Consider the following 27,885-nt stretch of genomic DNA (forward strand, 5'->3'; position numbering starts at 1 on the left):
CTCTCCCCAAGTCCCTTGTAATATTTGCTGTCACTTACAAGGCATGGTTTACCAAGCAAGTCCTCTGCTGGCTTGTTTTTATCTTTGGCATGAAACTTGTAGTCCTGGTAACTTCCTTAGGGAATGTGCTTTTGTTTAATGATGTGACAGTTCAAAAAAAAAAAAATAATCACTGAGGGTTTTTTTCCCCACACCAACCAATTCTGATTCTTCGACACCCACTGGATGACCTACAATTCAATTCAATCCTGGAACTAACTACCTGGATTTAGCTTTAGAACCAGGTTGAAGGGCTCAGTCCTACAAGGCTGCCCTGACTTCAAATAACCACAAAGGGGGTGCTCCCTGAATACAAATTTGGGGACTCCCATGACACCCCCCTTTGAGAATTCGCTAGAACAACTGACAGAACTCAGGAAAGCACTTTACTTACTATTACTGGTTAAGTATAAAGGATACAATTCAGGAAGAGCAAAATGGAAGCAATCGAGGCATGGTATCACTGGTGGGAGAGGAAGACAGAGCTTTCGTGCCCTCTCTGGGCTCATAACCCTACCAGCACCTAACAGTGTTCACCAACCCAGAAGTCCCCAAACCCCGCTGTTTAGGGGTTTTTACAGAATTTCCATTTTGTAGGCATGATTGATTAAATCACTGGCCATTGGTGACTGATAATCTCCAGCTTTTCTTCCCTCCTGGATGGTTGAGGAATGGGGCTGAAAATGCCAACCCTCTCCTCACATGGTAGATTCTCTGGTGAGCAAGCCCCATCCAGAAGCTCTCCAGGGGCCCACCAAGAGTCCCTCATTAGCATAAGGTCAGATACGTTTCACAGGGGCTCATTATGCTTAACAAAAGACACCCCCTGTCACTCAGGAAATTTAAAGGGTTTTAGGAGTTTGGTGCCAGAAAACGGGAACAAAGACCAAATACTGTAGTATTTTTTATTATGCCACAACTATTAATGAGAAAGATGAAGTCAAGTTTATAATCAGGTCAATTTTCATCTATTTAACATTTTATTAAAATATTACGTTCCTTGTTTCATAATTAATGAGCAGTTATCTAATAAATTAAGAGCAAAGTGTAAAGAAATACAGCACCAAGAAATACATAACAGATATTATTGAGAACCCCAAGAAAAACCACCACTGTTTATTCAGTACCTCCAGTTCTTTTTTATGTGCATTAACCTTGATTTATGCCAGCGTTACCTGCCTGCATCTCCCCAGCCAACGTGTCTACCTGAGGCTGATGTCATCACTACCTACTTGAAGATTTCAGGTCTCAGTGGGGACCTGGGCTTCCGGGAGGAAAAGAGGGAAGGAGGCAAAGCTGAGAATCAGCTTGCTCTCTACTCCTGCTTGGGGCTAACCTTTATCACCTGGAGAGAAATGCCTCTGTACCAACATTCAAACAAAGCTGGGCAGGACTGTGCTGGCTCATGGGTTCCCTTCTTTGTCCAGCAGAGAGGTTACTATTGGCAACCAGGTTGCAAGTTCATTCATTCAACTTAGTTCGACCAGTAGCCATCACTTCTGCAACCTGGCTCAGACTTCAGACAGACACCACTTTGGTGACACATTTTTCTTAAAGTAAATGTTTCTTAAGCAGTCATTCTCTGATGTTTAAATTTACGATTTGAGCACAATAAAATGCTGGTTTAATGTCCAAGAAGCATGACAGCCCTTCTACAAACTGTCCTGCTCCCAGACCAGTCAGAGATGCCCACAAGTAACCCAGCCTCCTACAAACCAGAGGCCATCTCATCGTGGCTCCCCCTGGACCAGTTCTCCCAATTTCTCCTTCTACCCTGCAGCCTGTCACTTAGCTCATTTAGCTTACTCCTGGAGACCCAAAGCAAGGAGGAGTCAAAGCAATACTTCTTTCATATCTACTAATGAATAACAATGAGTTAGAGACGTTGAATGATAAATACCTAATAATATCAACTGGGACCTTGCAATGGCTCACCCGATTTTGACTAAAACAAATAAACAAACCCGAACACTTAAATCCATCCCAGTCGTGGGTGGATTCTGAATGCCTGTCTCCAAGCATGTGCTGTTAACTTCAGGAAAAATGGGCAAGACAATAGGAACAAATTTCCATCACTGGCAGCACGACTCAGAGAATGAACCCTCTTGCTGCTGGTGAGAAATGAGGTAAGCATTCACTAAATACTTGGAATTAGGGAATGGGGGCAGTGAGCCCCTCTCTTCAGATTTCTGCACTGGTCCATATGAGGGAAGCCTTCCACCTCTCCCCACAGGACGAGGGATGCTAATTCACTGGGTCTGAGTAGGAGACCACCACAGAGCCCTGCTCCTGGAAGCAGGTCACTGAACCATAAGGCAATGGGGACATATGAATGTGTACTCTATCCCACCGGGAATGGGTGGAGGTGGGCAGGCCAACATCTGCCATGCAGCTTGTTGGCTAAGCCCACAGGCTCTGAGTTAAATGTTTACATAAGCCATTGTTTCTCAGATGTCAGGCTGGAAAGAACATTTTTACCAGCACCTTCTGCTCTCCAGCTCCTTAGCCAGGAGACCTTGGCTAAGGGAGCTTGCTGCTCCCTTCTCTGTCCCCAACTCCAATGGTCCCTCGCTCCTGGAGACCCAAGAGCAAATTCAAATTCAAATTGCACCACTCTTCGGTCCCATTTGTTTGGGAATCGCTGTCCTGGAGCACAGAGTTCTGAGAAATGTAAGTATTTCACCTGATCCGGATGCTGTCACTCGGGAATGCTCCGTCCTACGACACGGAGCCAGGCCAAGGGAGGGCAGGGGCCTCCAGGAAACCCTGTGGGATTGTCCCCTCCCTCCTACTCCACTGTTGTGCACTGGGTCCCTTGTGTGACAGGCTGCTTGGTCATTTTTCATGGCTCAACATGTATGTTGTTTTTTATGTTACCCAGGCATTTTTAAAAGATCCTTTCCCTTGGAATATTATCCAGCCTTAAAAAGGAAGGGAATTCTGACCACTGCTACAACATTGGTGAACCCTGAAGACATTATGCTAAGTGAAATAAGCCAGTCACAAAAAGACAAATACTGCATAATTCCCCTTTGAGGAGGCACCTAGAGTAGTTGGATTTATAGAAACTGGTGCTTGCCAGGGGGTGGGAGATGGAAAAGTGAGGAGTTGTCATTTCATAGGTGTGGAGTTTTAATTCTGAGAGACGAAAACATTCTGGAGACTTGTGGCTCAACAATGTGAATAATTAACTGTACAATGAAAAATGGTTAAGATGATAAATTTGTTATGTGTATTTTACTACAATTTTTTGAAGACGGATCCATGTCTTCTATTTCTTTTGTAGATCCCCCAGTAATGCCAAGCACCGCGCACACGAATGGTACCCCAGGTCTTCATCGAAACATTTTTATCAATCACTATAGATATTTCCACAGCCATTATCATATTTAATGTCATTTAATCTTCACAATAACCTTGCGAGATAAGTCGTCTGGCCCAATAGATACATAAAGAAAAGGAGACTCACTGACATTACGTTGGGTAGTTGGAAATAAAACTATGTCTCCAACATGTCTCCAAGTAAGTATTCTTCCACAGCTGTTCTTCACTTTCTTTATTAACCTGGAGATCCAGAACTACTTTCCTCAGGCTCAGACTCCCAGGAAGTGTTCCAGAAGCTCCTCCAACATCAACAGCTGAGAATACATATTCATATGTCAGACAAGGTTTGGGACGTGACTGCACGCACGCATGCAAAAGTGAGTGTGTGTGTGTGTGTGAGAATACTGCCAGAAAGAAAAAAATCACAGTTTCATGTGCAGCTAGGGAAAACCCACAAACTCTCAAACCCCAAAGAAAGTGTACTAGTTCTCAAACACAGGCACCGCCAAGCCAGAGGAGAACCTCAGAATCAGTTGCCATGGGCAACACAACAATTCAGTCTCCGTGTCCTTGACATGTATATGGCTTGCTGTCCTCAAGCCGCCCAGCCTGAAGTGAGCCAGGACCATACTGACAGTGAGAGAGGACAGTCCTTCCTCAAGGAGCCCATCCTCCCCCCCTTTAGCTCCAAGCTGGAGACAACTCTCAAGATCAGCTCTAAGAAAGTAAAGGGGAGAAACTGAAAGGCAAAAAGGGAAATGGTAACCCAGGGCCAACAGATCATGCTAGAATGGGCAGGAGAGTATATGGCTCGGAAAACTGGTAGAAGGGATTCTTCTAAGGCACAAAGCTCTGATGTAAACCCTGAGCTACTGTTGGTGACACATGAAGGTCACACAGTCATGCTTCAGGGGCCCAGGTGGGAAATTCTAAAATGTTTCCTTAATGGGCTGAATTTCAGCATCTTAATGTTCTCAAAACAAACAAGACAACTCACGACCCCCCCTTCTCCTGGGCTCTGTCCTCCACACCCACCCACTCTGATTCTCTCATGTTTGCTTCCCTGACCTCCTGGACCCTAAGAGGAAACCACGCAGGTGAACTGGCGAGAAACAAGGAAACAGGCCCCACAGAATGACGGAGAACGGGGTTCAACCTGTCCTAGAATCTTCTAGGCCTTCTCCAGAGCCCGTCTCAGATGGGAGAAGGTAAAGTAAAACTTTGAGCTTTTCAGTTTCCAGTAAAATCCAGTCTTCATATCGCAATGCATATCCTCGTCTCTCTCACTCAACAGCTAAACACAAAACTAGAAAACGTTTCACATAGTCCCATTCGTTTATTTTAGCTTTTACTTCCCTCGCCTTTGGAGTCAAATTCATAAAATGCTCTTTGAACCCAAGGTCCATAAGTTTAGTACCTATGTTTTCTTCTATGCAGTTTATTGTGTCAGGTCTTATGCTTAAGTCTTTGATCCATTTTGAATTAATTTTGGTACATGGTGACAGATAGCCGTGCAGTTTCATTCTTTTGCACGTGGCTATCCAATTCTCCCAGCACCATTTATTGAAGAGGCTGTCTTTTCTCCATTGTATGTTTTCTGCTTCTTTGTCAAAAATTATCTGTCCATATTTCTGTGGTTTTATTTCTGGGTTCTCAATTCTATTCCATTGGTCTGTGAGTCTGTTTTTCTGCCAATACCATGCTGTTTTGATTATTGTAGCCCTATAGTACAAGCTAAAAGAAACCATCGACAAAATAAAGAGGCAACCAACTGAATGGGAGAAGATTTTTGCAAACAGTCCCTCCGATAAGGGGCTAATATCCAAAGTATACAAGAAAATCATGCAACTCAACAACAACACCAAAAACCAACCCAATTGAAAAATGGGCAGACGACCTGAAGAGACATTTCTCCAAAGAGGACATACAAATGGCAAATAGACATATGAAAAAATGCTCAACATCACTAATCATCAGAGAAATGCAAATAAAAAACACAATGAAATATCACCTCACCCCAGTGAGAATGGCTACCATCACCAAGACAAATAGTAACAAGTGTTGGAGAGGCTGTGGAGAAAAAGGAACCCTCATACACTGTTGGTGGGAATGCAGACTGGTGCAGCCATTATGGAAGGCAGTGTGGAGGTTCCTCAAAAAATTACGAATAGAATTACCATATGACCCAGCAATCCCTCTCCTGGGTATCTACCCAAAAAAATCTAAAAACATTTATACATAAAGACACGTGTGCTCCAATGTTCACTGCAGCTTTGTTTATGGTGGCCAAGACATGGAAACAACCAAAATGTCCTTTGTTAGATGAATGGATAAAGAAGTTGTGGTATATATACACAATGGAATACTATTAGGCGGTAAGAAAAGATGATATAGGAACATTTGTGACAACATGGATGGCTCTTGAGAGTATAATGCTAAGCGAAATAAATCAGACAGAAATAGCAGAGAACCATATGATTTCACTGATATGTGGTATATAAACCAAAGACAACAAAAGAATGAGACAAACAAACGAGAAACAGAAACTCATAGACACAGACAATAGTTTAGTGGTTACCAGAGGGTAAGGGGGATCAGATATATGGTGATGGAAGGAGAACTGACTCTGGCTAATGAATACACAATGGGATTTATAGATGATGTAATACAGAATTATACACCTGAAATCTGTGTAATTTTACTAACCATTGTCACCCCAATAAACTTGAAAAACAAATTAGAAAACGTTAAGAAAATAGCAAAGCTGGACTATTTCGATCAGCAAGCAAGTATCTTCAAAGTCCCTAAGTCTATGGTGAGGTACTGACACCAAGCTTGGGTGGACAGAGGACACAGATATTGTCCGGGTAATGAGGTACAGCAGTCAGCATCCGACCAGTGACCTCAGGTAAGTCCCTTCACTCGCTGACCCTCATTTTCCCCACAAATAAAACTGGAGAGGGGGTGGAAGCAGAGGAAAACTCATATATAAATACCTACCCTCCCTCCCTGTGTTCCATGAGGTCGCAGGCCTCTGCAAAAGCTGTCAGAAAGGCCACCTGGGGACCCCCACCTGCTTCTGAGCCTCATTTCATCTCCGTGCCCCTCCCCCTCTCCAGGATCGCAGACCAGTGTGTGGGGATTAGACTTAGATGGAGAGGGAAGGGAGGTGAGGTAGAAGGGGCCAAATAAAATGATGACCAACAGAAAAAGCAAACACCAATGAGCCCTGTAAGTGCACGAGCATGTGCTGTGTTTATAATGAGTGCATGGGAGGTGAGATGGGCGAGTGCACGTGCCACCTTCCAATACCAGCACCCCCCGCCCCTGAGCCTGTTCCCGTTACTTCTTGCCCTGCACAACACCTCCTGGATGCCCAGCGACAGTACCACAAAGCAGCGCCTTTGAAGCCTGTTAGAACGGGCCTCAGAGGGCAGCTTTGAAGCCAGGAGGCCAGGACAGGCTAGCAGAAAGGCAAGCGGAAGCCTGGCTGCTGAGCTGGGTGGTCCTTTGTGTTTCCGGTGGGGGTGGTGTAGGAAGCCCCGCGTCCCTGCAGACACACCTGGAGGCTGTCACATGCCCTTTCTGTCTCATCGCATTTCATTAAGAAGACCTCTACTGAACCCTTAAAAATTGCTTTTTAATGGCTGTTCTTCCATCCAGAGGCCTTGTAGCAGAAAAAGCAGAAGGAGACCTTGTGCTGCAAGCGAGACCAAGCCGCCAGCGAGCGGGCAGAGGCTGGGCTGCAGGGGTTCAACCTGTTGGTCATTTCTGTTCATCTGTCAAAGAAGATTCCTACACAAGCCCGTTACCATGTTAGCCACTGTTTTCTAGACGACAGGGGCATCGGAGCCCCTCACTCTTCAGGATGGAAGGGATGGTCCCATGTTATTTAATGGCCCTTTCTCCCTGCATCTGGCTCCATTATGATTAGAATGGCTTGGGAACTGTAAACCCCAGGTTATGGCACGTTTAGCAAATCTAGAAGAAAAGCAGGTAATACTTCTCCCCCCAAAAAAAGATATCGGTTTTGTACCTTACCTGGTAATAATAACAACAATCTCAGCTAACACTTACATAGCCTTTGCTCTGTACCAGGCCTTCTTCCAACCGCTTTTCTTTTCATATATTAACTACATAATCCTTACTCCAGTCTAAATGAGGACTGCCCATTTCAGAGATGAGGAAACAGCTCAGGAATATTTAGATCTTAGGTTTTCGGAGAGGACTCTGGAAGAATCCCATGAGATCTAAAGGAATAAACAGCCAAGGGTGAAGTTCCAAGCTCCTTGCTAAGGGGCAAAGGCTGATGTAGTTGAGGGGAGATGGCTGAGGGTTCTGGGGTGTCTTTATTCCTAGGCCCTCCTGTACGTATTCTGTGTGGGCCACAGCTAGCCCTGCCCACCTGCCCACCCTGGGGTTACAGAACTACAGTGCTTACAAGAGCCTGGGTTCAAAAACACTTGTGTGCCCTGTGGTGAAACCAGCCTAAACTGCCCCAGAGTAAGGGCTGACACTCTAGGAAGAGACTGCTTCCAGATCTGCACACTACCCACGTGAACATATATTTTCCTCGAGCTGAACTAGAAGCCAGCACTTTGGGTTTCCATTGTTCTGTGCTCGTTAAGCTAAAGCAGTGGCTACCACCTGTGGCACAGCAGCGTATTTACACCCAAGAAGAGTCATGACAGCTCCTAACCTACTGGCCTGTGGGCTGGCCAGACATTGCTGAGTCAGTGGGGTGGTTAGGCAGGCCGGGCGGGCACCACAAAACCAGAGGGCGAAATAGAGTTGTATTTCTAGCAACAGGGCCCAAGATCTTTGGACAGGCCAGTGTCAGGGATCCAGGGATTAATATAGCCCTGCTCTCTGCAGCCTGTGGACATATTAAGATGTGGTTCTTAGGTGGAGGTGCGCTAACAGCAGCCCGAGAGCTTCTGTTGTTGGTTTCTTTTTTTTAAGTTACAGCACCAAAGGCAAGCTGTCTAGACCCTGACTGGCTGTCTGGCTGGCCAGCCCTATGGCCTGAAAGGGACGTGCTGTCACGGTCAAGCTCCTTGGGAACACAGGTTCTCAAACTTAGCAGCACATTAAAAATATCACCGTGGCGTTAGTGTAAATGTATACTGCCTGGTCCCACCCTCAGAGATTAGAATCCAGTAGGCTGGAGCAGAGCCCAGGAATGTGCCTGGTGACAAACATCCCAGGTGATGCTGCTGCTGCAGAGACCCTGGGACCCGAGAGGCAGCTCCCTTGCACAAGCATCTGTGCCACCAATTCTAAAGCTCAGGTCCCACTCTGGGCCCATGGAGTCTGTATCTACACTTTAGCAAGATCCCTCAGTGATTCACAGGTTGAGAAGCACAGCTCGGAAGCAGCGGTTCTCAAACCAGCAAGAAGCAGAATCCCCTGGGGGCTCTGTGGAAACACAGATTGTTGCCCACCCCTTGAAGTTTCCAATTCAGAAGGTCTGGGTGGAAAAATCTGAAAACATTCATCTATCAAGATATATGTACCCCTATGTTCTTTGCAGCATTATTCACGGTGGCCAAGACATGGAAACAAGCTAAATGTCCTTCGATGGATCATTGGATAAAGAAGATGTGGTACATATACACAATGGAATAGTACTCCACCGTAAAAAAAAGATGAAATAGTGCCATTTGTGACGACATAAATGGATCCAGAGAGTATCATGCTAAGCAAAATAAGTCAGATGGAAAAGGACGAGAACCGTATGATTTCACTCATATGTGGGATATAAAACAAAGTAAAAAACGAACTCAGAGACACAGATAACAGTATGGTGGTTACCAGAGGGGAAGGGGGGTGGGGGAGGATGAAGAGGGTAAAGGGGGTCAAATAGATGGTGATGGAAGGAGACTAGACTTTGGGTGGTGAGCACACGATGCAATATACACGTGATGTAGTACAGAATTGTGCACTTGAAACTTATGTATCCTTATTTACCAATGTCACCCCAATAAATTTAATTTTTTTAAAAGGGTCTGGAGTGGACCATGATAATGTCCATGTTCCCCAGTTCCCCAGGGGATGCTGGTGGCTCAAGGACCACACTCTGAAAACCACTGCTCTGCTCTCCAGCAGTTTTTTCAGCCTTGCCACACACTGTCATCATCTGGGGAACTTTAAAATCTACTGCTGCCTGGATCTCACCCCCAGAGGCTCTGGTTAGTTGAGCTGGGGCCTAGCCTGGGCATCTGTACATTAAGGAGCTCCCCAGGTGACTTTAGTGTGCAGGGAAGGTTCAGAACCATTGTTCTGGAGTCAGGCAACCTGGGTGCAAATTCCGGTTCTACCACCTACCAGCTGGTGACCCAGAAAAACTTACATAGCCTCTTCTGCTGCCCACAATCCCCACCCCACCCCCACCCCTCACTGGTCTGCCTGGAGAAGAGCCTCGTTACTCATTACTCTGTCCATGAAGCCAGTGGATGAGATGGCATGGAGATTTAATTTATAAAGGTCTGACAATTGTGTGTGAACTTGTTCGCTAACCTTTTTTTATATCGGAGGGATTATTCATTATGAATTTGTACCAACTGGACAAACAGTGAACCAAGTTGACTCTTTGGAAGTGCTGAAAAGGCTGCGTGAAAAAGGTAAATGAAAACGACCTGAACTTTTCGCCAACAATTCATGGCTCTTGCATCACGACAATGCACCAGTTCACACGGCACTGTCTGGGAGGGAGTTTTTAGCCAGTAGACAAATAACTGTATTGGAACACCCTCCCTACTCACCTGATCTGACCCCCAATGACTTCTTCCTTTACCCAAAGATAAAGGAAATATTGAAAGGAAGACATTTTGATGATATTCAGGACATCAAGGGTAATACAACAACAGCTCTGATGGCCATTCCAGAAAAAGAATTCCAAAATTGCTTTGAAGGGTGGACTAGGCACTGGCATCAGTGCATAGCTTCTCAAGGGGAGTACATGGAAGGTGACCATAGTGATATTCAGCAATGAGGGATGGAGCAGTTTTTCTAGGATGAGTTCACAAACTTAATTGTCTGACCTCATATATGCTCTAATGGGGACCAAACAAGCTGTCAGCTAGTGAGATTTTCTCTATGTCTGTGGGTCACAAATATTTGCTGCCCTGCCTTCTACTTCTCTCACCACCTTCTAACTCTGCATATCAAGAAAAGTGACCCTTGACTGAGCGCTCCCATCTGCCAATTGCCTAAGTACATCATTTAATCTTTACGACAGCCCTATAGGGTGGATATTATCATGCCAGTTTTCCCAGTGAGGAAATTGAGACTCAAGGTCAAGTGACTTGCCCAGGCTAACATGTCTAGGAAGTGGAGAGTCAGAAATTGAATTTCAGACAGTCAGACTCTAGAGTTGCCTCTGCTGGGTATTTACCACACTGCCTCCCCTCCCCAGTGGGTCTGCCCCTTCTCCACCTAGAAGCTTCTGCAAGGGGTGTGCAGGGAGGTGGAGGTCACCCCAAGGACACATCCTCCCTTCCCAGGTGAACTTGATGTTTTGAGCACCACCAGCCTGCTTGAAACTTGAGTTGATGTATCATCATTACTGGCCCAGGGACACAGCCCCAGAGGCAAACAAGGTTACATTTCCCAACCAACGCAAATGGATTTTTTTTTTTTTTTAAGACATCAGAATAAAGCTTCCCTGCCAACCCCTCCATGAAGGTGCAAATTGCAAATCTGATTTGAATGTGTCACTTGTTTTCTGGGGCTTCATCAAAAGGTTTTGATACAAGAGTCAAGGAATAATAATTAAAAGTTTCTGATATGAGTTCTACTCATATCTGAGCTTGAAATGAATTCTTAGTTGTCTGTTGTGGGAGCCAATTTCTGTTTGAAAACGGGGTTGGCAAGCAAGACAAGCATGAGACAGAAATGAACCAATAAAAATCAAGAGCAGGGATTAATTAAGGTCCCGGAGGTTGCTGCAGAAGAAAGACAAAGGAAAGATGGCAATACACTTCTTCCAAGAAAGAGGAGTTGGAGATTTTACATATATATATATATATATATATATATATATATATATATATATATATATATATATGTTTCTGGAGAAATAATTTAATTTTGACACCACCTTCACAAATTGACTGGGCTTATCTTTCTCCCATGGAGAGTAAAGACTGACCTTTTTCTGGCCAGAGGGGGACCTCATTTCCCCTCACCTTATCAGTTATTAGAAATCAAAATATTGTTTCAAATGGATGTGTTTAGTATTTCAGACTCTATAATGTGTCCCGCACCAAAGGGCAGCATCAGTAAGCAAGAGACAAAGAGTAGAGAGGAGAAGAAAAAGGATCCTAACTTGTATGAGCAAAGATTTCTCTCCAATCTGCCCTCCTTGCTCTATCAGGCTGAGCTCGTTGGCCATCTCCTCAGTTCTGAACGTCCTCTACCCTGAAAACGGAGAAAATTACCAGGGGATTTCCCTCCCCTTACTCTACAGTGTAAATGTGGTCCAACCACATTGATTTTTAACATCCACCGTATAAAGCAAATTCCCAAATGATTCCAAACGATTTTGGTCACAGAGAAAGATGTTTCCCTGTGAAAACACCACCCCATAACATAGGTTGAAAATTCTGACAACAAAAACTTATGACCTTGGTCATTCCTATGATCCAAATTAGTGGCTTGTTTTTCCTCTGTGGACTTTTCTGTATCTCAGAGATCCCCCTTCCTGTGGGTGCCACCTTCTTTCGCCTCTCAAGATCTGGTGGCACATGACCTAGACTTCAGCTGCCCCCTTCATTCTTTCCGGATATTTACAATGCCTGACGGAGTTAGCCTGCAGTCTCGTGCTCCCTAGGAAGCTATCGCCATTGTATACCTGATGAACCCCAGCACCCCAACACCTTGCATTCTAGACTCTGAGATACACAAATGTGATTCCTCCAGGTTAGCAATATGGCGAGTTGGAAACTCGGTATGTCAAGCTTGCCTGTGACGAGGGACACCTCTGCTAACCCATATGACAGGATCGGCATAAAGAATAGTGACAGTGCAGCTAACTCAATTACGAAGTGTTCTTAGGGTGTGAAGGGCTATGTGAATGCTAAATAATGTTATGGCTTCATTGGAGAGATGTGCACGTCACCCAGGAGCAGCCGTAAGTCAGGGACACCATTTGCAATAAGTCATCATTAATTACTGCTGAACTACTAGGCCCTTCCTGGGGAAGCAGCATATTAAACTGACATCAGTATATGAAGAGTTCATTATGGTTAATGCTATGAGAACACAAACTGAAGGACTTAATAGTGGATTAAACGGTGTTTATGTCTAAACACCTCACCGTGGGCTCCACGGCTGCCACACACCAGCAAAGATACTGGCTTGTGGCTAAAAAAAATCAGGGAGACTTGGAAACTTAAGAAGAGGCTTTCCCAGCGTGGGATAATGAGGTATCGGGAAGCATCAGGGACAAAAAAACAGGAAAGGAGGAGCTCTCATCCATTCTTTCCCTTCCTTCTTCTCCTCTTTCTCACCATCTCTACCAGAGCCTGGGAGAGTGAGATGGAAGCAGAGAACAAAGAGGTGAAAGTGAAAACTGTCACCTAGGAGAGCGGGAAGGATCAGGTAACCTGGGGAACAAGATCGGAACAGGTGTCAGGTGAAGGTGGGAGACGGGCCACATGGAAAACTCTTCCAGGGATTCAGGTTTGCCACCCTTCATTCCTACCCTCCTCCCCTGCGCCCCTCCTCCTGTTACACAGTAATTTTGCCATGTTTAGTTATTGCTGCAAATTTGAAAGCAAAATGATTCTAACTAACATCAATTTGAGAGGTCCATGATCACAAATCCACAGCGATTCATAATCTAATCACTAAGCTATACATACATTATCATAAAACAAAACGGAAGGCTGTGCACTGCACAGCCGCTGATTCCCCAACACCCGCATTTCCGTAGCCGTAAGACTGATCGACTGCAAGGAAAAGGACAAGAATTCCTGAACCAGGACAGACAGCGGGACCTTGCACTGCGGCTGCAGCCTCCCTGTGCCACCTTCAATCCCCCGAAGTGAAAGGACCTAGTGGCAAGCGTACTTTGTTCCCAAGGCTCTTTATTTGGTCAGGGATAGGTCCTCCTTAAACAGGAAGATCGTTTCTCCTGCTACTCACAAAACATAAGCATGAAGACAAAGCCTTTGTTTCATGAGAGGTAGTGGTTTTCCTGCATACGTTCGTTCGTGCAACAGATACTTGCTAAGTATTATGTTAGCTTTCAAGATGCCGAAAGGAGAACAAAGGCATTGCTGTCAAGGCTCTCCCGAGCAGGACAGAATCAAGGTCACAGATAAGCCAAGAGTGATAAGACAATGGAGGCGAAGAGGGGCTGACAGGTTGTGCAGAGCAGGCAGGGGTTGGAGAGGCAAGGAAGGGAGCTGGGGGTGGCCTCTCAGAGAAAAAAAGATATGGGCTGAAGATCCTCTGAGGGGTCAAGGTTAAGGCCATCCCAAGCAAAGCAAAGGAGGAGATAAAGGGCACGAATCCTTCTACACCCTGGAGGAGGAAGGCCTTCTTACCACAGGAAATGACTAGACCGTGTGGACACCCATCTAAGCGCCAAGCTGAGCCGATCTGCATCCTCTTAAAGGGCAACCAGACTACATGACTTGCCCGCCCTTAACCTGAAAACGCAAGGCTGCCATTTGGGGGCCATTGATCCAGAGAAGCGAGCAGAGAAATGGGGTCTGTAGAGAGAGAGGCAGGAGAAGAAAACAAGCACACAGAGAGGGGCAACCCCAGGAAACTGTGATCCCACAGCAAGAAAGAGAGAGAGAATGATGGCTTGGCAGGCCCTTCCTGAGATTCAGCCATTCTTATGGCTCTTGAATTCTTTGAAATACTCTCAATTCCTTTGAATCAAGTCCCTTTCATTTAAAACTGCTGGAGTGGGATTCCGGAGAGGGCACTCGTAAACAAGAGATGCTGACGGGTCCTGGGGGGATCTGGGCCATCCTGTACCCTGGAATATAGCCTGGCTGCAAGGGTGATCACAGATCCACTTGCATCAGCCATCACCACCAGAAGGAAGGTCACTGAGTTAGGGACAGAGGGGCGGAGTTAACTAGAAGGTCTTTACACCTACTGATCAGCTTTCTATAAAGATAAAATCTGTGAAGCACTTGCAGTTTCTCTGGAGAAAGACGTGAGATAAATACAAGGTATTATTAGCAAAAGGGTCTTTCTTCTTTATTATGAAGCTATCGGAGAGGAATTGCTTTTCCAGGCCACAAGGGACCTGCAGTCCTATCTCAACAGGTAACCTTGAGAATCAGACACAATAGCTGTCTCTTCTCTCAGTTCTCGTTCTTCCTGTAGCCATCCCTTCACGAGCACAGTTCTCCATTAATACCCGAATGAGACTCATATTAATATCATGTCCTCCTCTGGGTACAGAGCAATCACAGCTGCCGGCTGGGTTGCACCCATCCCGGCGTGTCCCAGGCTGCTGCTGAATTCTGGGTAGGAGCATGCGTGGCAGAGAAAGGGCGATTTCTCACCCCTTCTTCCACAAGGACCAGCCTCCCAAGCTAAAGGCTACGTGGAGCAGCTTAAGGAAACCTGCTTTTGAAGGAACAGAGGAAAAGTCTCTCCTGTGTTGTACAATTTCTTTCACAATTCCTTCCGTGGGGACAGGACGCATGTGTCAGCAAAGCTGTGCTTAAAGATTTCGAATGTACATTGTCATTGGACTGCAACTTGTAGACCTTCAGGAGAACAGGGAAACATCTGGTGTGAGGCAGATGAGGATGCCTAAGAGGAAGGAGGTAGATGCAACCGCTATTGTAGAAGCAGAGCCCAAGAAGTCTGGGAGGTGGGGGCGGACAAAGAATTGAAGAACCCAGCACACATTTTCTTGGTATGCAAGGACACTTAGGGAACACTCTGCCCTGGGGGCAAGGGCAGTTAAGAAAACTTTCTCTCTCAACATATTCTCTGACTATGGGTTTACTCTCCCCAATAAAAGAACTTTTAAATAGATGTGTGGAATCTATTGGGGGTGATACATGATTTTGAGGAGTCTCGTTCATGGAGACCTGCTGAAATGTCTTCCCTGTGAAATAGTCTGACCACGTGAATGCTCTCCATACCTCTGAGCCAAACCATGCCTGCAGTGAGACTCTGAGACGTAACAGTCTTCCTCATCTGACCTTTCATCCCAGGGACTTTCCATAAGACTGGGACTTCTCTGGTCCACACCAGCCACATAAGGCACCAGCCATAGGGGCTTGGCATCCATGGGCACATACTCAGATTCACTGTCCTTTGGAATTGTAAAGGACACTAGAATTCACCAAGCACACCCCTCTACACCTCTCTGATATTACAACACAGGCTGAAACATCTGGCTATCATCTGGGGTGCTCTAAAATGGAGTCCTTCCTGTTTGCATTTTCTATATCTACGCTGTTGCTGTTAGAACCTAACTTCTCCTGCCCAGCTGGCCGCATGGCAGACATGGTACTGCTGCACTTGAACTTGTCCACATGCTGGAGGGAATTGGCACTTCGGCCAAAACAACCTCTCCAGAATAGCTCCTCGGGTCACGTCACCTCTTATAATTTATTTTGAGGTGAGGCTGGATCCTGTGCTTCAAAACCAGCATTATTCAGCGGACCAGGTATTCATTACCTATTGCTGTGTTACAAATCACCCCAAATTTAGTGCTTTAAAAACAGTATCTCACAGTTTCTGTGAGTTAGGAATCCAGGCGTGGCTTTGCTGGGTGTTTCCAGGTATTGCCAGGGCTGCAGTCATCTCCAGGCTCAGACAGGGGTTACCCCCAGCTCCCCAAGTTAACTCACTTGGCTGTTGGCAGGACACATTTCCTTGAGGCTATTGGACCACAGGCCTCCCCCGGTTCCTTGCCACATGGACCACACCATAGGACAGCTCACAACATGACATTATTTCCATCAGAGCGAGCAAGCTAGAGACAGCGCAGAAGATGGAAGCCACAGTCTTTGGGTAACCTAACTTGGAAGTAGCACCTCAGCGAATTCTAAATCCAGTTCACTCTCATAGGGAGGGGGTTACAGCAGGACACGAATCCCAGGAGAAGGGGATCATTATGGGCCACTGTAAAGGCTGCTGACCACAGACTACTTTACCTGTCACCGTCCTCATTACATGTCTCTATCATGGGGCTTGGGAAAAACAAAAACAAAAATCAAAACAGGAAAACCACTGACTAGAGCACAAACCAGGTAGAAGCAGAAGGAGCCAGCCTGTAAAGAACAGCCTAAAAGAGAGAGTTGTATAGGCATAGAAAGAAATGCAAGGACAAGAGAGCATAAGGACCAACACAGAGAGAAAGAGACTGCCTCAAACCTTGCTGCTTTTTTTTTTCTGTTTATTCAATCCTTACAGTGTACCTTCTGCACCCTCCGTTTCAGCTAGCCTAAGTGGGGTTTGTTTCTTTGCAATCAATCTCTGGCTCAGCCAAGTCCACCGCAGTCTATTTCTTCTTGGGAAAATGGTTCATATCAGTTCAATTTCACCCCAGAAAGTGACCTTTGAGATGTGAAATAGTGTGCCGCTTCCAAGCAAAGCACATTTTTTTGTTCAAAGCACAGATGTGACTCAATTCATTTCCAGGGGCCATGCGTTGTGATGGGGGTTAGTGAGGTCTCCATGACGTCGAGGGGAAAATGTAATTAAAGGAATCAGAATCCGACTTACCCTAAATCATACTGCACTATGGTCATTAAACTAGGACTTGAGGACCAATGCATATAGTCGCCTAAATCCACAGTAGTTTACAATGTAAAAATATATGTTATGTACTTGTACAAATGTGCATTCCATACCGACATGCATCCATGCCCACAAACTGGGAGAACGAGATCTCAACCAAACACCAACCTCTCTTCACTTCTCTTGATGTGTCACCAAACAATGTGTTCCCCGTTGAGTCAACTCCCATACGGATTTGCTTTCCAGAGCACATTTTCTAAGCATTCAACAGCCTGTCAATAGAGAAACCAACTCGTAGAGTAGTTTACAGGACTCCCCCAGGCAGTTCACGTAAATATCGCAAACAGCAAGTTTATGCTGCCAACTCACTGCAAAACCCAGAAGAAGAAAATTTTACAAGTTCTTGTCCCAAAGGAAATCAGACTGCAAACACAGTGTTAGTCGCTGGAATGGTGCTGCCCTCCTCGATAGACGTAGTCTAAAGAAATGTCTTTTTTTCATATACAAATAATGACTTTTTTTTTTTTCAAATCGTAAAGTATGTGCTCACTATGGGGAATTTTGAAATTCTAAAAACTACAGAGGAGAAAAATAAAGTTACTTATAAATGCCACTGCCATGAGACAACTAAGGTTTGTGTTTGACGTAGTTCCTTCTAGTCTTTTTTCCATACATATGAATATATAATATGTATTAATATATACATGTGTTTGGAATAATAATTTATGTTTTGCTTTTTGTTTTCTACCTAATAGTATACTGCATGGGAGGCATGAGAAGAGATGGCTAATGAGTACAAGATTTCTTTTGGGGAGATATAAATATTTTAAAATTAGATTATGTTGATGGTTGCACAAATCTTTTAATACAGTAAAATCATCAAACTACACACTTTATGCAGATGAACTTTATGGTATGTGTATTATATGTCAGTAAAGCTGTTATTTAAGAAAACAAAATGAGATCTCACTATATACCCATTAGAATGGCTAAAATGAAAAACAAAAAGAAAATAAACTGATTTAAAAACCTGACAATTCCAAAGACCAATAAGGATGTACAGTAACTGGAATTCTCGTGGGAATACAAAACGGTGCAGCCACTCTGGGAAAGAGTTGGGCGGTTTCTTGCAAAGCTAAATATACACCCACCGTACAACCTGACAACCCACATCTTAGGTATTTACCCAGGAGAACTGAAAGGATGTGTCCATACAAACACCTGGCCTTGAACATTCTTAGCAGCTTCATTTGTGTTAACCCAAAACCAGTAACAACACAAATGCCCATCAACAGGAGAATGGATAAAGAAATTGGGAATATTTATTCAATGGAATAGTATGCAGCAATATAAAAGAGCTAGCAATACCTGCGACGACACAGACGCACCTCAAAACCATTGTGCTGACGGAAAGAAGCTATAGCGAAAAGACAAAACACTGTATTGTTCCATTTGTATGAAATCCTAGGAAAGGGAAATCTAATCTATGGCAACAGAATACAGATCAATGGCTGCCTCGGTTGAGTGGGAAGAAACAACGACATACAAGGAGCAGGAGGGCATTTTGGGGAGTAATAGAAATATCCTGTGTCGTGATTGGGATGGTGGTGGTTACATGACTGTATCCATTTTTCTAAACTCATCACACTGTACACTTAAAATTGCTCTATTTTATTGTATATAAATTATACCTCAGTGAAGTTTGTTGTACAAAATAAAAAGAAAATTCATCAACCTTTACCCTGCCGTGGGTGCATTTTTGTATATAAATTGTACCTCAATAAAGATGAGTTTTTAAAATGGAAAGAAATATATAGTATACTGTGCTCATTTTCACAGGTCACTAAATAATTTTCAAAAGTACCTTCATTTGAATATTATGCAGCTGTACTAGTCAATGTTATAGACGTGCCACAACTTAGCCAGTCTATGATAGCTGAATATTGAGGTTATTTTCTTTCCTTTTTGCCACTGAAAACCACACTGCCGTGAACATTTGTGTGTATAACACTTTGTCTACGTTTCAGATTTCTAGAGAAGGAACAACTGGGTAGGAATAGTTTCAAGGCGCTCAATACATTTGGAACATCTTAAATTTGATCCCCTTTGACTGTGGGGTAGGAGGTCACAGTGATGGAAAGAGGTTGGTGGCTTCGTCTACGGCACCTCTATTAGTGAGGAGAACAGTATGTGGACGCCCAGTAAGAGGACCGTGGGGCTAAAGAGGTCCCGGGGGCTCGTTCTGGCTCTGTCACTTGCTCTGTAGCCTTGACTCATTTTGCTTCTTTTTTTTTTTTTTTTTTAATCTCCAAAATGAGAGCAGTACCTTACAGTAGGCAAATATTTCCTAAGCAGGGCAGCAACAGCACCAACCATAAACTAAGTAATTGATCAATGAAAACAGCTCGTGCTCTTCAAAACACATTATCAAGAGAAAATACCACACACAGAAGAAGGTATTCACAAAACACATATTCAACGACAGACGTGTATCCAGAATTCTCCTAAAAACAATGAGAAAAAGGAGAAAACAAAAAAAGTGGGTGAAAAACTTGAATATGTGCTTCCCACACAGATACACAAATATTCTAACAGCCCACGTGCAGATGAAGATGTACTCAGAACCATCAGTCATATAGGAAATGCAAATTAATACGTGAGAGACCACTATGCAGCCAAGAAAATGGCTAAAATTAAAAAGACTTGGGGGAAGAAGGTGAAGGGATTAGAAAGTACAAATTGGTAGTCAAGGAAATAGTCACAGGGATATGAAACACAGAATCAATATGTTGTTAAGATTATGTAGGGTGCCAGATGGGCACTGGACTTCTTGGGGGATCACTTCATAGATTGTGCAGATGTCTGACCACTGCGCTGTAAACAAAGGCCCCAACTTGCCTTCTGGTCCCATCTCTGGCTCTGCTGTTCCTCCCAAGCCACATGTGCTGCCTTCCAGTTGAACTAGACAACTCACATGCCTGACCTTGACTGACGAGTATTTGCATCTGTGTATGTCTGTCTCTTCCAGTAGACCTGCTTCTTGTGAGAAAAGACCAGGTCCCATTTCCTACTGTATCCTTCCTGCTCGCCACGGTCCCTGGTATGGAGTCAGTGCTCAATACCTGGGTGTGGGATTGAATTTTCTGAACCTGCCATTAGAAAAATGAAAATGGGAGAGAGCTGGAATGTGGGCAGAGGCATCGGCGGTCACGGCATCCTGAAAGAATGAAAGAACAAAGAGCAGAGCGAGAAAATCCTTAGGGAATGGATCGCTCTCCTCCAGGACAATTTTATGATCCAACGGGACAAATGCTGCCCAACTCCACCCTGGCATGGGTACTGCTGGGAGATGAGACAAGGTACAGATACCAAGGCTTAAAACAAAACAAAACAAAAAAAACATGGAAAAAAGACAAGGGGCACCTGTTTCCCTAAGCCTGGCTCAGAAGCACCAGGCCACGTGGCTGGAAGCATCACGTCAGCTGCTGCCTGTCCCAGGGGGGCTGCTTTGCTCTCCTATGCCCAGGGGCACATCACCCAGCTCTTTTAGAAATTGACAGAATAAAGCAGAAAGACAAATCCTTCCATTGTGTTGTCACCCCCGGCAGAGAAATGATGGAGAGAAGAGAAGAATGGTAAGGTAAACTCAATCTGAATTGGATAAAATGCCCGCGAGGCCTAAGACTTCCAGGTGAGGAAGAGTTAGCAAGCGCAACACCAATCGCCTGGGGAGAAGGGGGTTACAAAGTGAGAGAAAGGAGGGGAAGGGATTGAATAGCTTTTTATAGCCCCTAATATCTCTTCTGACAGCAGCCTCTTGGCTTCCATGGGCCAGGATGCTGGGAAGATGAATGCATTTGCCTTTCCGTTAAATACCATTACTTGGAGTACAGGGGAGAATAAAGAATGGGTTGCTGACTCACACCCCAGCTTCTATCTCTTTCCTCCTAATTAAGAAAAATCGTACAAAAACATCTCCGACGGGTCCTCCCCAATGCAGCCCCACCGCCTACAACATAGATATATATACATATAACCTCAGAGGAAATAGTTAGCCCACGGAACTACAAAGTTCTCCTCCCAGCACCAATGCCCAGCACACGGCGAGTCCTGAGGAGCTGAAGTTCAAATCCAGCCCACCAGCATAGACACGTCCACACCAGGTCAATCACCTACTTCAGGATCCATTAAGTCCCCTGTAGGAGCCTATCCCCTTTGAAGCCCAATAGCATTTTCCATTAAGAGGAATCTCAAGGGTTCCTCTTTGCCATAGGTACAAATGACTCTGCTTCTTGATGGGACCCTCAGATGCTTGAGTGATCTGAGCCATCCACATGCATCACAACAAAAGAACGAAACAAACACAAGTAGGGGACCCACCTCCAGCAAGGTTCATGACCAGCCTTCAGGACAGTGGCTCTCAGCCCCGGCGACACCATGGAGTCGACTGAAGTGTCTGAAGAACACTGGTGCCTGGGCAAAACATAATCGAAAAAGGAAATGATTTTAAAAGATCATTTGCAGTGACATTCTCAAGCAAAAAAAATACTTAAGGATAAATTTAAAATATGTGCAAGATCTACACAATGGTAACTAGCAACACTTCTGTGGGGAATGCAGATATCTCATGTTAAATAAGAGAACTTGTATGTGAATTTAGCAAGGTCATACAATGTAAGGTTAGTATACAAAAATCAATGGTAATCTTTCATATTAGCCACAGTTCATTGGAAAATGAAATTTTAAAATAATAAAATTTTAAAATAATTCTATGTGCAGTAGCACCTAAAACATAAAATACTAGGAATAAATCTAGTATAAGTTGGCTCGGACCCCACCCCCCCGCCACACACACACACACACACACACACACACACACACACACACACAAAGAGAGAAAATTACAAAACATTGCTGAAATAAATTAAATAAGACCCAAATAAATGGACATGACCCATGTTTGGTTTAAAACACTCAATGCTGTTAAGGTACCAGTTCTCCCAAAAGTAATCTGTAGCATCAATGCAATCAATCTCAGTCACAATTCCAACAGGTTTATTTTGTGGAAATTGATTAGCTGATTCTAAAATTCAGATGGAAATACAAAGGATCTAAAACAGCCAAAACAATTTTGAAAAAGAAGAATAAACTTAGAGGTTTTATGCTGACTGACTTCAAGATTTCCCCTGAGGCTACAATAATCAAAACAATGTTTATTAATGTAAGGATAGATATTTAGATCAATGAACCAGAATAACAAGTCCAGAGATAGATCCACACATACGTATGCTCAACTGATTTTTTTACAAAGATGACAACATAATTCAAAAGGCAAAGGACCGTATTTTCAAAAATGGTTCGGGACAACTAGATATCCATACAAAAAAATAAAAATAAACTTCCACCTGTCCCTCACAACATACACAAACATTGACTTGAAATTGCTCATAGACCTAAACATAAAAGTTAAACTGTAAAACATCTAGAAGAAAACATAGATTAAAATCTCTGTGGTTTGGGATCAACAAAGATTCTTAGCATACTAAAAGCATAAATCTCAAAAGAAAAAAATTGATCAATTAAACATCATCAAAATTTTAAACTTCTCTTTGAAAGACCGTATTAGGAACATGAAAAGGCAAGCCATGGGAGAAAATATCGGATGCATGTGTGTGTATATGTGTAAGTGTAAATATAAATATATGCCAGACAAAGATTTATCAAGCATATGAAAAGAACTTAGAACTCAATAATAAGAGAATAAATCGGGGCGGCTGGATGGCTCAGTTGGTTAGAGTGCGAGCTCTCAACAACAAGGTTGCCAGTTCAATTCTCGCATGGGATGGTGGGCTGTGCCCCCTGCAACTAAAGATTGAAAATGGCAGCTGAACTTGGAGCTGAGCTGCGCCCTCCACAACTAGATTGAAGGACAACAACTTCACTTGGAGCTGATGGGCCCTGGAAAAACACATCATTCCCCAACATTCCCCAATTAAAAAAAAATAATAAAAGAACAATTCAATTAAAAGAGAGACGTGCCACTAAAAAAGATATATGAATAGGCAATTAGCACATTGAAAGATACTCAATACCCTTAGTCATCAGAGAAATGCAAATTAAAACCAAAAAGAGACACTACTACACACCGACTAGAATGACTAAAATTGCAATTAAAATATAAACTGTTGGCAAGAATGTAGAGTAACTGGTACTCTCATACAATGCTGAGGAGAACATAAAATGGATTAACCAGGTAGGAAAATAATTAGGCAGTTTCTTATAAACTTACACATACACTTTACTATATGACCCATCGACTCCGTTACTCAAGAGAACTGTAAATCTATGGTCCCACAAGGTCTGCAAAAATATTTATAGGCATATATTCATAATGGCTAAGAACTGGGGAAAACACCAAATGTCCAATGACCAGTAACCAGCAAACACACCGTCATATGCCATCAAGGAACACTGCTCAGCCATAAAAAGGAATGAACACAGGTGACATCTTTCTATACAAAAGACATCAAAGTATGATTTCACTTATAGGAGATTCTAGCAAAAGCAAAAGCAATCTAAGTGACAGAAAGCAGATCAGTGGATTCCCAGGAGAGAGAGAAGGGGACTGGCTGCACAGGGGCCTGAAGGAGTCTTCTGAGAAGATGGGAATGTTCCATCTTCAGTGCAGTGGTGATGGTTTCCCGGGAAGACTCTTATCTGTAACATGCTCATAAAATATCTCTTAGCAGAGTTGTTTTGAAAATGTTTTTTAAAGAATAATGATGATGCTGTCACATACTTTGTTAACTGGAAATATTGTCATATTAATATCTCCTGTGAACTTCCCAGTAAATATCTGAACTTGACACAGTAGGTAACCCCAGGGACACAGTGAAACATTAGATGTGAAACTGCTCTGAAATTGGAGTAGACTTGTCAAGTCACTTCTAAGGAAAATTGGCTCAGACCTGTCTGTGGTGGCCGCTAAGTGAGTGAGTGTCACACCATCGGACCCACCCCCATCCTCCACCCCCACCTCAATGTGCTTGAGTACATTCACCTAACCAGATGAACCTGAGCTGCGATTTTCATGGCTTCACAGGGCAGGAGAGAATACAACATCATATACGTGACAGATTCTCCCTGGACTATTCTATCCCTCTAATAAGTATGTCTACATTTTCACCAATAACGTTTTTTAATATGTCAGGCACTGTAATTCCTTCAACTTTATTTTTTTTTCAAAGCTTTTTTGACTGTTATAAGTTCGTTGCATGCCCATCCAAATTTTAGAATCAGAAAGAGGATACAGTAAGATCAACGACCCAGGAAGAGGAGAGCTGGGAATAAATGGCTGAGAGGCAAAGTGGAGGGGGTGAGATACCAGGGCCGTCATCGTAGTGAGTCCTGCTATCTGTGGCATGATGTGCTGACTGTCTGGCTCAGTTTATAGAGCAGATACGGGAGTGGAGAACTGTCCTAGAGAAGGAAATCGAGGTTATCTCTTTTATGACAGGATGGTCCGTCCAGTAGCATGTGCTCAGGGCCACTTTCCCAGTAAGTTCCCACCCCTCTGCCTGGCTCTTCCAGGGCCCAGGGACCCACATCCCAAATCCCAGAAATTCGGAGGAAACATGGGCCTGAGAGGTCATCTGGCCCACGTCCTTCAACTTGTAGATGAGAATCCTGGGGTGCAGAGCTGGTTGAAAGCAAAGCCTGTGCTTGAAAACAAGGCTCCTAAATTCTGACCCATCACTGTGCCACCAGAACACACCATGTCTTTGTTTTCTTTTTGAATGTCTTTAAAAGTGGTGGTAAAATACACATAACAAAAAATTCACCCTCATGACCATTGTTAAGTGTACAGTTCAGTGGCATTAAGTACACTCACGATGTCGTGCAACCATCACCACTTATCCATCTCCACACGTCTTCCCGTCTTGCAAACTGAAATTCTGTATCCATTAAATATTAACACCCTGTTCCCCCCATCCCTGTCCCTGGCAACCACCATTCTACTTTGTTCCTGTGAATTTGACTTCTCTAGATACTTCATATAAGTGGAATCACAGCATTTATCTTTTTATGACTGGCTTATTTCACTCAGCATAATGTCCTCCAAGTCGATGTGTGTTGCGCCATGTGTCAGAATTTCCTTTTTGTGGCTGAATAATAGATTATCTGTATGTACCACATTTTGTTTAGCCATTCATCTGTTGATGGACACTTGGGTCGCTTCTATCTTTTGCCTATTGTGAATAATGCCGCTGTGAATGTGGGTATAAAAAAAAATAAAAACAGAATTACCATATGATCCAGCAATTCCACTTCTGGACACTTTTGAGCAACTTCCATACTGTTTTGTTATAGTGGCTGCAGCATTTTACATCCCAAACAACAGTGTGCAAGGGTTCCGATTTCTCCACAGTCTCATCAACACTTGTTATTTTCTGTTAATTTTTTTGATAGTAGCCATGCTCCTCCGGATGAGGTGGAATCTAATTGTGGTTTAGATTTGCATTTCTCTAATGATTAGTGATATGCAGCATCTTTTCCTGTGCTTATTAGCCATTTGTATGTCTTTTTAAGAGAAATGTCTATTCAAATCCTTTGCCATTATTTGTTATTTTCATTGCTGTTGTTGTTGGTTTTGAGTTGTAGGAGTTTTTTATATGTTTTGGATATTAACCCCCCTATATGATTCTCAAATATTTTCTCCCATTTCCTATGTAGCCTTTTTGTTCTGTTGATGGTGTCTTTTGTTGCATAGAATAGAACATACGACTTCTTTTACAAGAAGACTTTATGGGACTTTGGGAGGTGAAGGGGTCAGAGGCTAGATAATATAGTACTTTTGCTATGCAGAGCTAAATGGTACACGTGCTTATCAAAGAGAATTCTGCTTCTGCATGGAGGCCAACGTGAGGGTGAAAGTAGCAGGGAACCAGCACCATGGACAGCACCCAGGGGCTTTTTTTTTTGGTCACGGTTATTTTGTACTAAATCCCTTGATTTGCTCAGCGCTCACACTGTTCAGAAATCTGAATTATGCAGGTGGCATCACACAAGGTCTCTGTCGTCAGGGATCTCATGGTCAAGTCGGAGAGATAGGACACAAAGGCCACACCACCAAGAGAACTATATCATAAAGCTACTGTGGTACTATTGAAAGTACAAGACCAAATGATCAGGTTGGTCTTAAAAAGATCTTAAATAGAATGCACTGAGGAGGAGAGGCGGTGGCTGGGAGACTTGAAAAGGGGTGGTGGATGTAATGTTGTTACAAGAGTCCAAGTAAGAGGTTCCAAGAGCTTGAACTCTTCTCAAGAGCAGTGGAGAGGGTGGAACAGAGGATTTGCCAGAAATGGACGTGATTTCATAACTGAATGGAATAGAGTAACAGAAGGTGACGCCCACATTTCTGGCGTAGTTTGTCTACTAGGTACCACAAACCAAGACAATGAATGTAGGAAGCGGAGCTGATGTAAAAGGAAAGATGGTGTGTCTGAGTTTAGGCATTTAGAGACTAAGACGCCTTTAAGACATTCATAGGGAGATATACAATAGGCAATTAGAAGTATGGAGCTGGCGCTAAGGAAAGAAAAATGAATTACAAAAATAAACATGGTAGTAAAATATATAGAAGCAGATGAGCTCACTCAAAGAGACTGCTTTAAATGAGCAGGAAGGAAAGTTGACAGAACCTACATTTAAAAGAGGGGAGGGGGAAGAAGCCTTATTAAGGGAGACTTTGCATTTTGAATAGCCTGAGGTTTATCCAAAGTAAGCCAATAGACACTGGATTGGGGGACAGGACCGTTGGGGTCCAGGGCTTTCAGGGGAACACTGAATTACAATTTTCTTTATGCTTTCTGTAAAGTTAGAAGACTCAGGCGTTCCAAAAGTTTAGCTCCTGAAGATTTTGTGAACATGAATTAAGTCTCACAAAGCTTTTTGGAGAAGGGTAGGTATGCAATAGATATGGTTGATCCCAAAAGACACAAGCCCAGAGAACCCAACTGTCTACATTTGAATACAAGACCCAGGAGGCTTCTTAAACATAAAAAAATGTTTCCCCTTCAATTCAGGATCAATATTCACTTTTCTCCCATTGGCCAAATTTGTGTATTTTTATTTAAAAAAAAGAAAAAGAAAATTCCGTCCTGAGAGTTGCAATTCACCTAAGCGTGAGCTCTGATGCTTCAGAACCATGACAAGGAAATCGCTACCTCACACTTCTTTAGGCTTGATCATTGGGGTCTCGAAGAGTTGCTTTTACTGAGATAACTGATGACATTTGATGGACCCTAAAGTGTTATATGAAGCAAAGTGTGTTCCACAAAAATCTGTTATTTTATCTCCTGAATTAGGGAGCAACCTTGTTAAAGTGCTTAGGAGGGGATACGCAGGCCATTGTTCAAATGACTGACACATCTTCTCTTCTGAACAACTCAATTAAGAGGGTCAGAGGGGGAAGATGGGAAGGACAGTGAGCATAAAACGCTAATTGATCCTGACCCAGATCCTTAAAGGTACTGAGAAACCCCCACCACCACCACCCCCACGCACACATCTCCAATGACTGATCTGTCAGAAACACCAGAGGCTGAAATGAGGCAGAAAGATGAGCTTCCAGGAAAGAAAAATAATCATCATCATCTCATATGTTATGAATTTGGGGCCGTGCTTTCAAGGAATAAAGTATGGAGATGACTATTTCACTGGGGAAAAAAAATGCACGTGACAAATAGCTGGCCAGACTGCCCTTGACATGCATGTGATGTAAGCCCA

The 27,885-nt window shown here is 43.6% G+C and overlaps 1 long non-coding RNA gene across 1 annotated transcript in view; it reads right to left on the minus strand.

The window, feature by feature from the left end:
* Nucleotides 1-27,885, minus strand: part of LOC141567617 (uncharacterized) — a 214,893-nt gene that overhangs the window by 185,088 nt on the left and 1,920 nt on the right. Inside the window, exon 2 of the long non-coding RNA XR_016021937.1 lies at nucleotides 21,475-21,567. This is a non-coding gene — a long non-coding RNA (uncharacterized LOC141567617). The remainder of the gene's footprint in view (nucleotides 1-21,474; nucleotides 21,568-27,885) is intronic.

This window comes from Rhinolophus sinicus, chromosome 8, assembly GCF_057876585.1.
Source record: "Rhinolophus sinicus isolate RSI-liver-muscle chromosome 8, RSI-T2T, whole genome shotgun sequence".
Classification (NCBI taxonomy): domain Eukaryota; kingdom Metazoa; phylum Chordata; class Mammalia; order Chiroptera; family Rhinolophidae; genus Rhinolophus; species Rhinolophus sinicus.